Raw genomic sequence first — 13,200 nt, forward strand, 5'->3', positions numbered from 1 at the left:
TTTCTCGTTTTGGTTTTAGTATGAGATTAGTTGAGTATGAATTGGCCACGATGCGAAAGTGTTTAGATGTGCACCTAATAAATACAGTAGGCTGTTGTTGGTTGGAGTTTGATGGCTCCCTCCCTGTATCTTTCTGGCCGTATTTTCAACTGTCTGTCACCCTGTCACCTGCATCAGAAACTAGGTGAGATGAGGTGATTTCTTCTGCTTCCGTTCCCAGTTATGGTACATGCTTCCCACTTCTCTTCCTTTATTTGCAACTGGATTTCCTTGTCACTTAAGCCATGTTTTCTGCTCTTTTAATAAAAAGAGTTGATGAAACGATGTTTTCTGCCGTTGTTCCATTATTCTGTCGAGGAATTGGGCGATATGTGGTTTCGCTTTCTAGTTCATTTTGGACAGACCTGCAAAATTATTCTGGTTGCCTTTGGTAACAATGACATGCCTACTTGGCTCGCTAAAATTGTTTGATGGCTTGTCAATCTCAAGCACGCAACTGCTCAGTTGTTATCAATCAATGACTTGGTTTGTTCATGGTTGAGATTGATCTCTCTTTCGCGTCAATCTTTTTCCCTTCCAGTGAACTCTGTACAAAAATACATCGAGCAATTTACAGTGATTTGAAACACCGAATTGACGACGCAACAGTCTTCTCTTCACGCACCTTTTCTAGAGGAATGTCTTGTTCGAAATCGATCTGTCAAAACAAGCAGCTTTTCTCTTGTTGGTACTACAAAAATTGTGGTTCCTTCTTTGTTTCTCTGTCCCGTCGTCTGCCTGTTCGGTCAACGGATGGTGGCGAATCCCCCGTGCCTCCACCTTTTTAAAGATACTTGTTGGTATAAAGGTTCAGACTATCTTGATATTTTCATGTTCAAATCATGCTTTATTACATGTTCGTATCTCAAACAAGATTCTTCAACGGGGGATCAGTGAGATGATGGCGAGGCCTTGAGCCCAAGCGTGGAGGGGTGAGTGAAAGGAAGACAGGAGAATTGGTGCTGGGTTTTCTCCACCGTTTTGGAGGCACCTCCCATCCCAGCTGATGGATCATGGATGGGCATCTTGTGCCATCCACTTGGGTGGTCCATGGAGAATCGGCGGATGCATGCAGTACAGTGCGCGTGACGGTGGAATCATGGTCTGATGGAGCCCAAGGACCATGGGAGTTGCAGTAGTAGATAGATCATCAAACAGTGGGTTGCGTTCTGGGGACACCGGGTCGTGAAGGAACAGCGACCTACGCGTTTTGGTCTACTGTACACTGGTCTTCAAGAATGAGACGGGCTGTACGCTGCAGGATTTGGTGGCTGTTGTGAGGGAATGAGTTCGCAGTCGCGATGGCACTCGGTGGATCTCTCTGTCTCGAAAGTATTTTTTTGAGAGGGAAATGGAAGTGTGTAGTAGGGTGAGCTAAAAGTGACAGCAAGTCACTAAAGGCCTGTTCGAAATCTCTCCGGTCCGCTCCACTCCGCGGAGCTCCTCGGTTTGAGCTGCTCCGTGGAAATAAGTTGCAGTTTCCCCCGCTCCGGGAGCGCAGTCCAGGGAGCGGAGAGGAACCGAACAGGCCTTAAGTCAGCAAGTGTGGTTCAGAATCCAGAGCGGTTGATTGGCGTTGTTTCATGGTCAATACTGGTATATGCGGACTTGGACGGGAATTAAGCACGCTTGATTTGCCGGTCAGAGAGGGTTTGATGGGTCCTGATGCAGAAATGGCAGCCGAACCATCATGAACCAGATTAATTCCCCATCTATAGCTTGTGGGGGTAAGGATAGTTGAAACTATGCGGAATTAACACAGGGACTCACCGGAGATGAAATGCAGAGCTGCTGAAACTATGCAATCCCACCGTGATGCTACACATGGATCTAGCTGAAGATACACAGACACTCCAACACGCAGATTTGGATTTAAAGACGCAAATCTACTGCAGATGCAAAGAAATACTATAGCTGTTTGGATGCATAAATTCGGCAAGCTTGCGTCCCCAGGTCCCCACGCCATGCATGGTTTGATCGTGGATCTTCTGGCAGGCTGGTACTACAAAATAGTGCAGTGACACGACGGCCGGTGCACCTGTGAGCTACTCCTACTAGGTTATCTGCACCTTCACTCAGCGTTCCCAAATTAGAAACTGATCGACACGAGCAGCGGCGGGGCCGCAGGCGTATGGATTGAGTGTAGGCCACATGTATCGGGAGCTGAAAGTGCGCTCCAAGACCTGAAGGGCGAGAGCGAGTGGGCGGGCTGCTGGTCGACGCACGGCGTGAGCGAGCGATGGAGTGTTTGACCGGTGTTCCCGCCGGCCAGACGTGGTTCCGTTGGCGCGGGGGACAATGATCAACTCGGCGAGAGCGACCAGGGCCTTTGGCGTCGAGCGAGCGCGCCGTGCCGACCCGGCAACGGCAACGGCGGGACACGGGGGATGTCATCCCATTTCTCCTCGCCCTCGGCTCAGCTGATGCCGATGCGGCAGGCAGGGCAGGTCGGTCGGGCCGGCAGCGCCACAGCCTTTCGTGGCTACGCGCGCGCTGCCGGGTGCCGGCCCCCCTGCACCCGCGTCGACGCCCCTCCTCTCCTGTTTCGGCAGTCTCTTTCACCACGCGACTTTGCCGAGCGCGCTGTGCCTTGCGGTGGCCCAGGCCACGCTCGGCCACGGAGTCTAGTACTAGTATACGTACGAGTACTACAAGATCGTGGATACGCATTAATCGGAGATCAGGCGATCAAGGACGGAAGAGAGCAGCCAGGTGGATCAACTGGCGTACACTCCTCAGCCGAACGGATATCATCCCCTAAGCCATCTTTAACGGCAAGCCACAGAAAGAACTCCCGCATTTGTCCGCGGACAGAGGGACCAATCCGCGAATATGGATGCGGGAGGCAGCCATCCAACATTAGCCGCATATATTTTGACTATTTTTTAATAAATTGAATGAAATTCATGTAAACACATGCGTATTTTGTACAAACATAACATATTTATACAAACACGGCAGATTTAACTACATTTAGAAGAAAAAAAAGACCCGCCCCTAAGCACATCATACGGCGGCGCTCGGCCGGCGTCCAAACCCGTGTCGTCTTTCTTCTGCCGTCTCCATGAGCACCGGCGATAAGACAGATAAAGTGAATGTGCGATCTCTGGCTAGGAAGAGTAGAACACGGGAGACAGACCGGCCCACATGAGATACCAGGCCCCGCCGCCTCCCATGGCCTACTCATCCGAACAACAGCTTGAGCGCGGAAGGCATCATAGATGGCACGCTGCTCCGCGATGAAATTCAGGCTCGTTGCAGCCATGGCTGCCACGGCTTCCTCGCTCGCGCGCTCGCCGTAGATCTAGCCGTCCACCAGCCAGTGCTGCTTCAGGAGAAACATGTTGTACCGTTGTTCCTCCTGCGCCCACTGAAACGCCGACAAAGGCGCCAGAGCAGGCTGCACCTTCACCATGTCGGCGTTGAACTGTGCATGCGCCTGCTCCATGGTGAAGCCGGCGTGCACAGGAGGCGCAGGAGCTGGGGCGGAGTCGTCGGAGCCCGTCTCTATCGTGGTGTTGTCCTCGTCGTTGGAGACCTCGGGCGAGCTGGGCGGCAAGCCAGCCTTGATCCGTCTGGCACGCCGGCTATGCCAGGCGGCGGCAAGGGCGGCCATCGCGTGCTTTATCTCCGACGACAAACTGTCTCACAATGCTTTCCCGCTGGCAGTCATGGCGGATGTAGTGCAAGGGAGTATGATGTGTAGGGGCTGGTGTTGTGGTGTGGTGTTAACAGGGTGTAGCCGCCTTTATATAGTGGATTTCGGTGAGGCTAGGCATCTTGGGGCGTCAATGCGCGGCGTCGGAGTGGGCTTCTCGGCCGACAAACCTACTTAATGGCGGCAGACGGACGGACAACGGCATTGAACGGGCGCGACAGATATCCGTTCCGTCCAGTCCAGTCACGCGCCTCCGGTGTTGAACATGCGCGGACACGGAAGACGCGTCACGGGCGGCGCCCTCAGCCGGCGCGCCGCTTCAATGGCGGAGGCAGTCAGAGATTGTGTCCGCTCTGAGCCGTCTTCAACGTTGAACGATGCGCTCTACAGCGGCATGAAATGCGGGCATTTGGCGCCGGAGGGGGGAGGGAGGAGTTCTTGGTGGGTCAGGACGGTCAGAAAACGGGTTTGAGATCAGTCCGGACTCCCGTAAACCTCGTCCACGTTTGTCTTCGGTTTGCGATAGAAATCGCGTTCGGACCGCTCCGTGGACCGATACAGGTCGACCTTGAATGGCTTCCGCTGTCTGGACAGCACGGTCCAAACGTTTGAGAGAGGTTTTTTTTTTGCTAATGAAACGGTTGAGAGAGGTTTACGAGTATGTTTTGAAGATACCCTGACGTGAGCAACACCAGCAGCACCATGCATTCCCATGATATATACTCCTACGTGGCATGCACCCGGCGCGTGTCCGCCTCATGCGCGCCTCGCTCGACCGGGCCGAACCGAGCGCCCACTCATCAACGACCCCGGTGGCGGTGGGGATCGAGAATAGTCAGTCAGTCAATGGCGTCTCCCGTGGCCGTTGAGAAACGCGAATTTGATGCTCCATTTCCTTTCCCCTTTTCACGGTGGACGTGGTGGTGGTCGTGGAACAAAGCCTAGGAGCATGGACCGGTGAATACGATTCCCCGCCCGCCCCGTCGAATCCGCGTTGAAAAGCTCGAAATGGAAATCGAAATGGAAAGCTCTGCTACGAGCAGCCTCTTTTTATTACGGCCATTTGTTCATTTTCCCGGGTCATGCTCCCGGCCATCTGTAACAACCAACGGATGCACGTCTGTTACTTTACCAAAATACCAAGCCTGAACCGAACCCATCCATCTGACCAAAAAAAAAGAGCCTGAACTGAACCGACTCGGATTCTCGTGCATGCGCACGGCAGACGGCACGAGCAAGCAGCCCCGCGAGGTTCAGAGCCCAAGAGAAAGAGGCAGCCACTAGACAGGAGGAGGGCTGGCCCCACCTGCAGGGCATGGCAGCGCAGGCGATCAAGTCATTCACAGGGGCCTTGTCCAAGTCAATGTCTGGACTGGCACCAAAGCATCTTTGGAGTTTGGACCCTTCCTGAAAGAGCACGTGGTGCGGGCCAAAATGGACAAGGCCGCGAACGAAAACGCTAAAGCGCGCCCCGTGTTTCACCCCGAAATTCCACGCCATCTTTGCTCCAGCTCTCGCGTCTCGACTTCCAGCCCATCCATGGAGGTATCTCGCGAAATACTCTCTCCGTAAAGAAATATAAAATCATTTAAATTATTATTAGTGATCTACGGAGAAAGTTACTAGCGATTTAAACACACTTTACGGAGGGAATAGTTGAAGAGAAAAAGATGAAGAATCCATCTTCTATGGGAATTTAGTCATTGTGATCTTTTGTTTTTTTCGTAGCATCTAATGTGTTCTTGAATATTTCTTTCGAGGAAGATTGACGGTAGAAGATTTGTAATCAATAGTAATCTTTTACAAACACTATTGTGCCTTCTTGGAGTTGTTGAACTGAGAAAATACCATACAAAAACAAAGCAAATTTGTTGGAAGGCAATGTGAGAGAAAATAAAAGTATCTCCAACCGAACGTCCTACTTCTCCCCAAAACACCCGGGCGGACAATCCACACACTGCCAAAATCAAATTAAGCCATCCTACCACACCCCTCAGCCCCAGTCCACACGTCTGGGTTGTCTGACACCCCTCATATCCAACTCATATGTGGGACAATAGTAATCTTTTAGGAAGACTATCGTGCCTCCTTGGGGTTGTTGGATGGAAAAAATATTGTAGGAACAACTAAGGAAACTTGTCAGACAACAATGTGAGAGAAAAACAAAGAGCATCTCCAACCGAACCTCCTACTTCTCCCCTAAATGTCCGAGTGGACAGTTCAAACACTCCCAAAATCAAATTAAGCCACCCTATTAGACCCCCCTCAAATCCAGTCCAAACGTCTGGACTAGTCGACACCCCTCATATCTAGTTCATGTGTGGGGTGGATACATGGGTGAATTACCGACCGGGCAAAATGGGCACGTTCTCGGGCTCGATGTCGACAATTTTCTAAACTATGGCAAGCGTCCCAAGCTATCGTATTCCTCAACATTGTTGGAAAATACGAATATAGGATGAAAAATATGTAAGTTGCTCCAACTGGGCCAGCCTGGGTGCTTTCTTTCATTTTGGGCCAGCCTACTCATACCAAGTTGTCGGATCCTCCAATTCACGCGGGAATTCAACTCCGGCTCGAGCGGATGCTGACCGAACCGACAATGTCTTTTAAACCACCGAGAACGTGACAGAAATGAGGAGCTTGTGGTGTTTGATACCCTAAAGTAAAATTTAGCTTATCGTGTGCCTAGGCTTTGACAATTCGCTAGCTCCATCACTATGCGGATATGGGACAATACCCAACTAGAACCCTCAAGGGTTGTCCGACACCCTCATATCTAGTTCATATGTGGGGTGGATACATGGGTGAATTACCGACTGAGCAAAATGGGCACGTTCTCCGGCTCGATGTCGACAATTTTCTAAACTATGGCAAGCGTCCCAAGCTATCGTATTCCTCAACATTGTTGGAAATACGAATATAGGATGAAAAATATGTAAGTTGCTCCAACTGGGCCAGCCTGGGTGCTTTCTTTCATTTTGGGTGAGCCTACTCATACCAAGTTGTCGGACCCTCCAATTCACGTGGGAATTCAACTCCGGCTTGAGGGGATGCTAACCGATCCGGCAATGTCTTTTAAACCACCGAGAACATGATAGAAATGAGGAGCTTGTGGTGTTTGATACCCTAAAGTAAAATTTAGCTTATCGTGTACCTAGGCTTTGACAATTCGCTAGCTCCATCACTATGCGGATATGGGACAATACCCAACTAGTGGATACATGGGGGAATTACCGACCGGGCAAAATGGGCACGTTCTCGGGCTCGATGTCGACAATTTTCTAAACTATGGCAAGCGTCCCAAGCTATCGTATTCCTCAACATTGTTGGAAAATACGAATATAGGATGAAAAATATGTAAGTTGCTCCAACTGGGCCAGCCTGGGTGCTTTCTTTCATTTTGGGTCAGCCTACTCATACCAAGTTGTCGGATCCTCCAATTCACGTGGGAATTCAACTCCGGCTCAAGCGGATGCTGACCGAACCGGCAATGTCTTTTAAACCACCGAGAACGTGACAGAAATGAGGAGCTTGTGGTGTTTGATACCCTAAAGTAAAATTTAGCTTATCGTGTGCCTAGGCTTTGACAATTCGCTAGCTCCATCACTATGCGGATATGGGACAATACCCAACTAGAACCCTCAAGGGTTGTCCGACACCCTCATATCTAGTTCATATGTGGGGTGGATACATGGGTGAATTACCGACCGGGCAAAATGGGCACGTTCTCGGGCTCGATGTCGACAATTTTCTAAACTATGGCAAGCGTCCCAAGCTATCGTATTCCTCAACATTGTTGGAAAATACGAATATAGGATGAAAAATATGTAAGTTGCTCCAACTGGGCCAACCTGGGTGCTTTCTTTCATTTTGGGTCAGCCTACTCATACCAAGTTGTCAGATCCTCCAATTCACGTGGGAATTCAACTCCGGCTCGAGCGGATACTGAGCGAACCGGCAATGCCTTTTAAACCACCGAGAACATGACAGAAATGAGGAGCTTGTGGTGTTTGATACCCCAAAGTAAAATTTAGCTTATTGTGTGCCTAGGCTTTGACAATTCGCTAGCTCCATCACTATGCGGATATGGAACAATACCCAACTAGAACCCTCAAGGGTTGTCCGACACCCTCATATCTAGTTCATATGTGGGGTGGATACATGGGTGAATTACCGACCGAGCAAAATGGGCACGTTCTCGGGCTCGATGTCGACAATTTTCTAAACTATGGCAAGCGTCCCAAGCTATCGTATTCCTCAACATTGTTGGAAAATACGAATATAGGATGAAAAATATGTAAGTTGCTCCAACTGGGCCAGCCTGGGAGCTTTCTTTCATTTTGGGTCAGCCTACTCATACCAAGTTGTCGGATCCTCCAATTCACGTGGGAATTCAACTCTGGCTCGAGCAGATGCTGATTGAACCGGCAATGTCTTTTAAACCACTGAGAACGTGACAGAAATGAGGATCTTGTGGTGTTTGATACCCTAAAGTAAAATTTAGCTTATCGTGTGCCTAGGCTTTGACAATTCGCTAGCTCCATCACTATGCGGATATGGGACAATACCCAACTAGAACCCTCAAGGGTTGTCTGACACCCTCATATCTAGTTCATATGTGGGATGGATACATGGGTGAATTACCGACCGGGCAAAATGGGCACGTTCTCGGGCTCGATGTCGACAATTTTCTAAACTATGGCAAGCGTCCCAAGCTATCGTATTCCTCAACATTGTTGGAAAATACGAAAGGATGAAAAATATGTAAGTTGCTCCAACTGGGCCAGCCTGGGTGCTTTCTTTCATTTTGGGTCAGCCTACTCATACCAAGTTGTCGGATCCTCCAATTCATGTGGGAATTCAACTCCGGCTCGAGCGGATGCTGACCGAACCGGCAATGTCTTTTAAACCACCGAGAATGTGACAGAAATGAGGAGCTTGTGGTGTTTGATACCATAAAGTAAAATTTAGCTTATCGTGTGCCTAGGCTTTGACAATTCACTAGCTCCATCACTATGCGGATATGTGACAATACCCAACTAGAACCCTCAAGGGTTGTCCGACACCCTCATATCTGGCTCATATGTGGGGGCGGATATGGAGCAGTCCTAACGCGTCCAAACACGACGACCATGTTGAATTCGACATGTGCTGTCCCACACGGACCCCACACATCCCGACAAGACCCTAACCACTTTCTCTTCACTCTCCTCGTTCGCCTCGCTTCACTATCCTCTCACCATCCACTCCACTTCACTGTTCGCTCCCCTCGCTCACCATACCATGTCTAGATCTGGCAGCGACTCCTCGTCCGGAGCCAATCCTATTGATTGGGGTGTCCTCGCGGTGGACGGCGGTGCAAAAACCGTCAAATCCCTCGGTAGGGTTGTTGGAAATATGCCCTAAAGGCAATAATAAAAGTATTATTATTATATTTCCTTGTTCATGATAATTGTCTTTTATTCATGCTATAACTGTATTATCCGGAAATCGTAATACACGTGTGAATACATAGACCACAATATGTCCCTAGTGAGCCTCTAGTTGACTAGCTCGTTGTGATCAACGGATAGTCATGGTTTCCTGACTATGGACATTGGATGTCGTTGATAACGGGATCACATCATTAGGAGAATGATGTGATGGACAAGACCCAATCCTAAGCATAGCACAAAGATCGTGTAGTTCGTTTGCTAGAGCTTTGCCAATGTCAAGTATCTCTTCCTTTGACCATGAGATCGTGTAACTCCTGGATACCGTAGGAGTGCTTTGGGTGTATCAAACGTCACAACGTAACTGGGTGACTATAAAGGTGCACTACGGGTATCTCCGAAAGTATCTATTGTTTTATGCGGATCGAGACTGGGATTTGTCACTCCGTGTAAACGGAGAGGTATCTCTGGGCCCACTCGGTAGGACATCATCATATGCGCAATGTGACCAAGGAGTTGATCACGGGATGATGTGTTACGGAACGAGTAAAGTGACTTGCCGGTAACGAGATTGAACAAGGTATCGGTATACCGACGATCGAATCTCGGGCAAGTAAAATACCGCTAGACAAAGGGAATTGAATACGGGATTGATTGAGTCCTTGACATCGTGGTTCATCCGATGAGATCATCGTGGAACATGTGGGAGCCAACATGGGTATCCAGATCCCGCTGTTGGTTATTGACTAGAGAACGTCTCGGTCATGTCTGCATGTCTCCCGAACCCGTAGGGTCTACACACTTAAGGTTCGATGACGCTAGGGTTATAAAGGAAGCTTGTATGTGGTTACCGAATGTTGTTCGGAGTCCCGGATGAGATCCCGGACGTCACGAGGAGTTCCGGAATGGTCCAGAGGTAAAGATTTATATATAGAAAGTCCTGTTTCGGCTATCGGGACAAGTTTCGGGATCATCGGTATTGTACCGGGACCACCGGAAGGGTCCCGGGGGCCCACCGGGTGGGGCCACCTGCCCCGGGGGGCCACATGGGCTGAAGTGGGAAGGGATCCAGCCCAAAGTGGGCTGGGGCGCCACTTCCCTCATGGCCCAAGCGCCTAGGGTCAAAGGGGAACCCTAAGGAAGAGTCCTAGGAGGGGAAGGCACCTCCTAGGTGCCTTGGGGGGGGAGGGAATCCTCCCTTGGCCGCCGCCCCTTTCCCATCTAGGGCTGGCCGCACCCCTTGGGGGTGGGAAACCCTAAAGGGGGCGCAGCCCTCCCCTTCCCCTATATATATGAGGCCTAGGGGCTGCCCATATCATACGATTTGATCTCTCGTTGGTGCAGCCCTGCCCCTCTCCCTCCTCCTCTTCTCCCATGGTGCTTGGCGAAGCCCTGCGGGATTGCCACGCTCCTCCACCACCACCACGCCGTTGTGCTGCTGTTGGATGGAGTCTTCCTCAACCTCTCCCTCTCTCCTTGCTGGATCAAGGCGTGGGAGACGTCACCGGGCTGTACGTGTGTTGAACGCGGAGGTGCCGTCCGTTCGGCACTTGATCATCGGTGATCTGAATCACGACGAGTACGACTCCATCAACCCCGTTCACTTGAACGCTTCCGCTTAGCGATCTACAAGGGTATGTAGATGCACTCCCCTTTCTACTCGTTGCTGGTCTCTCCATAGATAGATCTTGGTGATATTCGTAGGAAAAATTTTGAATTTCTGCTACGTTCCCCAACAGTGGCATCATGAGCTAGGTCTATTGCGTAGATTCTTTGCACGAGTAGAACACAAAGTAGTTGTGGGCGTTGATGTTGTTCAATATGCTTACCGTTACTAGTCCAATCTTGTTTCGACGGTATTGTGGGATGAAGCGGCCCGGACCGACCTTACACGTACTCTTACGTGAGACAGGTTCCACCGATTGACATGCACTTGGTGCATAAGGTGGCTAGCGGGTGCTAGTCTCTCCCACTTTAGTCGGAACGGATTCGATGAAAAGGGTCCTTATGAAGGGTAAATAGCAATTGGCATATCACGTTGTGGTTTTGCGTAGGTAAGAAACGTTCTTGCTAGAAACCCATAGCAGCCACGTAAAACATGCAAACAACAATTAGAGGACGTCTAACTTGTTTTTGCAGGGTATGCTTTGTGATGTGATATGGCCAACAAGAATGTGGTGAATAATATGTGATGTATGAGATTGATCATGTTCTTGTAATAGGATTCACGACTTGCATGTCGATGAGTATGACAACCGGCAGGAGCCATAGGAGTTGTCTTTATTTATTGTATGACCTGCGTGTCATTGAACAACGCCATGTAAATTACTTTACTTTATTGCTAAACGCGTTAGCCATAGAAGTAGAAGTAGTCGTTGGCGTGACAACTTCATGAAGACACGATGATGGAGATCATGGTGTCATGCCGGTGACGATGATGATCATGGAGCCCCGAAGATGAAGATCAAAAGGAGCAAAATGATATTGGCCATATCATGTCACTATTTGATTGCATGTGATGTTTATCATGTTTATGCATCTTGTTTACTTAGGACGACGGTAGTAAATAAGATGATCCCTTACAAAATTTCAAGAAGTGTTCTCCCCTAACTGTGCACCGCTGCTACAGTTCGTCGCTTCTAAGCACCACGTGATGATCGGGTGTGATGGATTCTTACGTTCACATACAACGGGTGTAAGACAGTTTTACACAGCGAAAACACTTAGGGTTAACTTGACGAGCCTAGCATGTGCAGACATGGCCTCGGAACACGGAGACCGAAAGGTCGAGCATGAGTCGTATAGTAGATACGATCAACATGAAGATGTTCACCGATGATGACTAGTCCGTCTCACGTGATGATCGGACACGGCCTAGCTTGACTCGGATCATGTAATCACTTAGATGACTAGAGGGATGTCTATCTGAGTGGGAGTTCATAAGATGAACTTAATTATCCTGAACATAGTCAAAAGACCTTTTGCAAATTATGTCGTAGCTCGCGCTTTAGTTCTACTGTTTTAGATATGTTCCTAGAGAAAATATAGTTGAAAGTTGATAGTAGCAATTATGCGAACAGTAGAAAGCTTATGTCCTTAATGCACTGCTTAGTGTGCTGAACCCCAAACGTCGTTTGTGGATGTTTCGAACATCGAACATACACGTTTTGATAACTACGTGATAGTTCAGTTAAATGGTTTAAGTAGAGGCACCAAAGACATTTTCGAAACGTCGCGGAACATATGAGATGTTTCGAGGGCTGAAATTGGGATTTCAGGCTCGTGCCCACGTCAAGAGGTATGAGACCTCCGACGATTTTCTTAGCCTGCAAACTAAGGAGAGAAGCTCAATTGTTGAGCTTGTGCTCAGATTGTCTGAGTGCAACAATCACTTGAATCAAGTGGGAGTTGATCTTCCAGATGAGATAGTGATGTTTCTCCAAAGTCAGTGCCACCAAGCTGCTAGAGCTTCGTGATGAACTATAACATATCAGGGATAGATATGATGATCCTTGAGGTATTCGCGATGTTTGACACCGCGAAAGTAGAAATCAAGAAGGAGCATCAATTGTTGATGGTTGATGAAACCACTAGTTTCAAGAAGGGCAAGGGCAAGAAGGGATACTTCATGAGACGGCAAATCAGCTGCTGCTCTAGTGAAGAAACCCAAGGTTGAACCCAAACCCGAGACTAAGTGCTTCTGTAATAAAGGGGACAACCACTGGAGTAGCATTACCCTAGATACTTGGTAGATGAGAAGGCTGGCAAGGTCGATAGAAGTATATTGGATATACATTATGTTAATGTGTACTTTACTAGTACTCCTAGTAGCACCAGGGTATTAAGATACCGGTTCAGTTGCTAAGTGTTAGTAACTCGAAATAAAAGGCTACGAAATAAAAGGAGACTAGCTAAAGGTGAGCTGACGATATGTGTTGGAAGTGTTTCCAAGGTTGATGTGATCAAGCATCGCACGCTCCCTCTACCACAGAGATTGGTGTTTGCGTTGAGCATAGACATGATTGGATTATGTCTATCGCAATACGGTTATTCATTTAAGGAGAATAA

Source organism: Triticum aestivum, chromosome 3A (assembly GCF_018294505.1).
Source record: "Triticum aestivum cultivar Chinese Spring chromosome 3A, IWGSC CS RefSeq v2.1, whole genome shotgun sequence".
Taxonomy (NCBI): Eukaryota; Viridiplantae; Streptophyta; class Magnoliopsida; order Poales; family Poaceae; genus Triticum; species Triticum aestivum.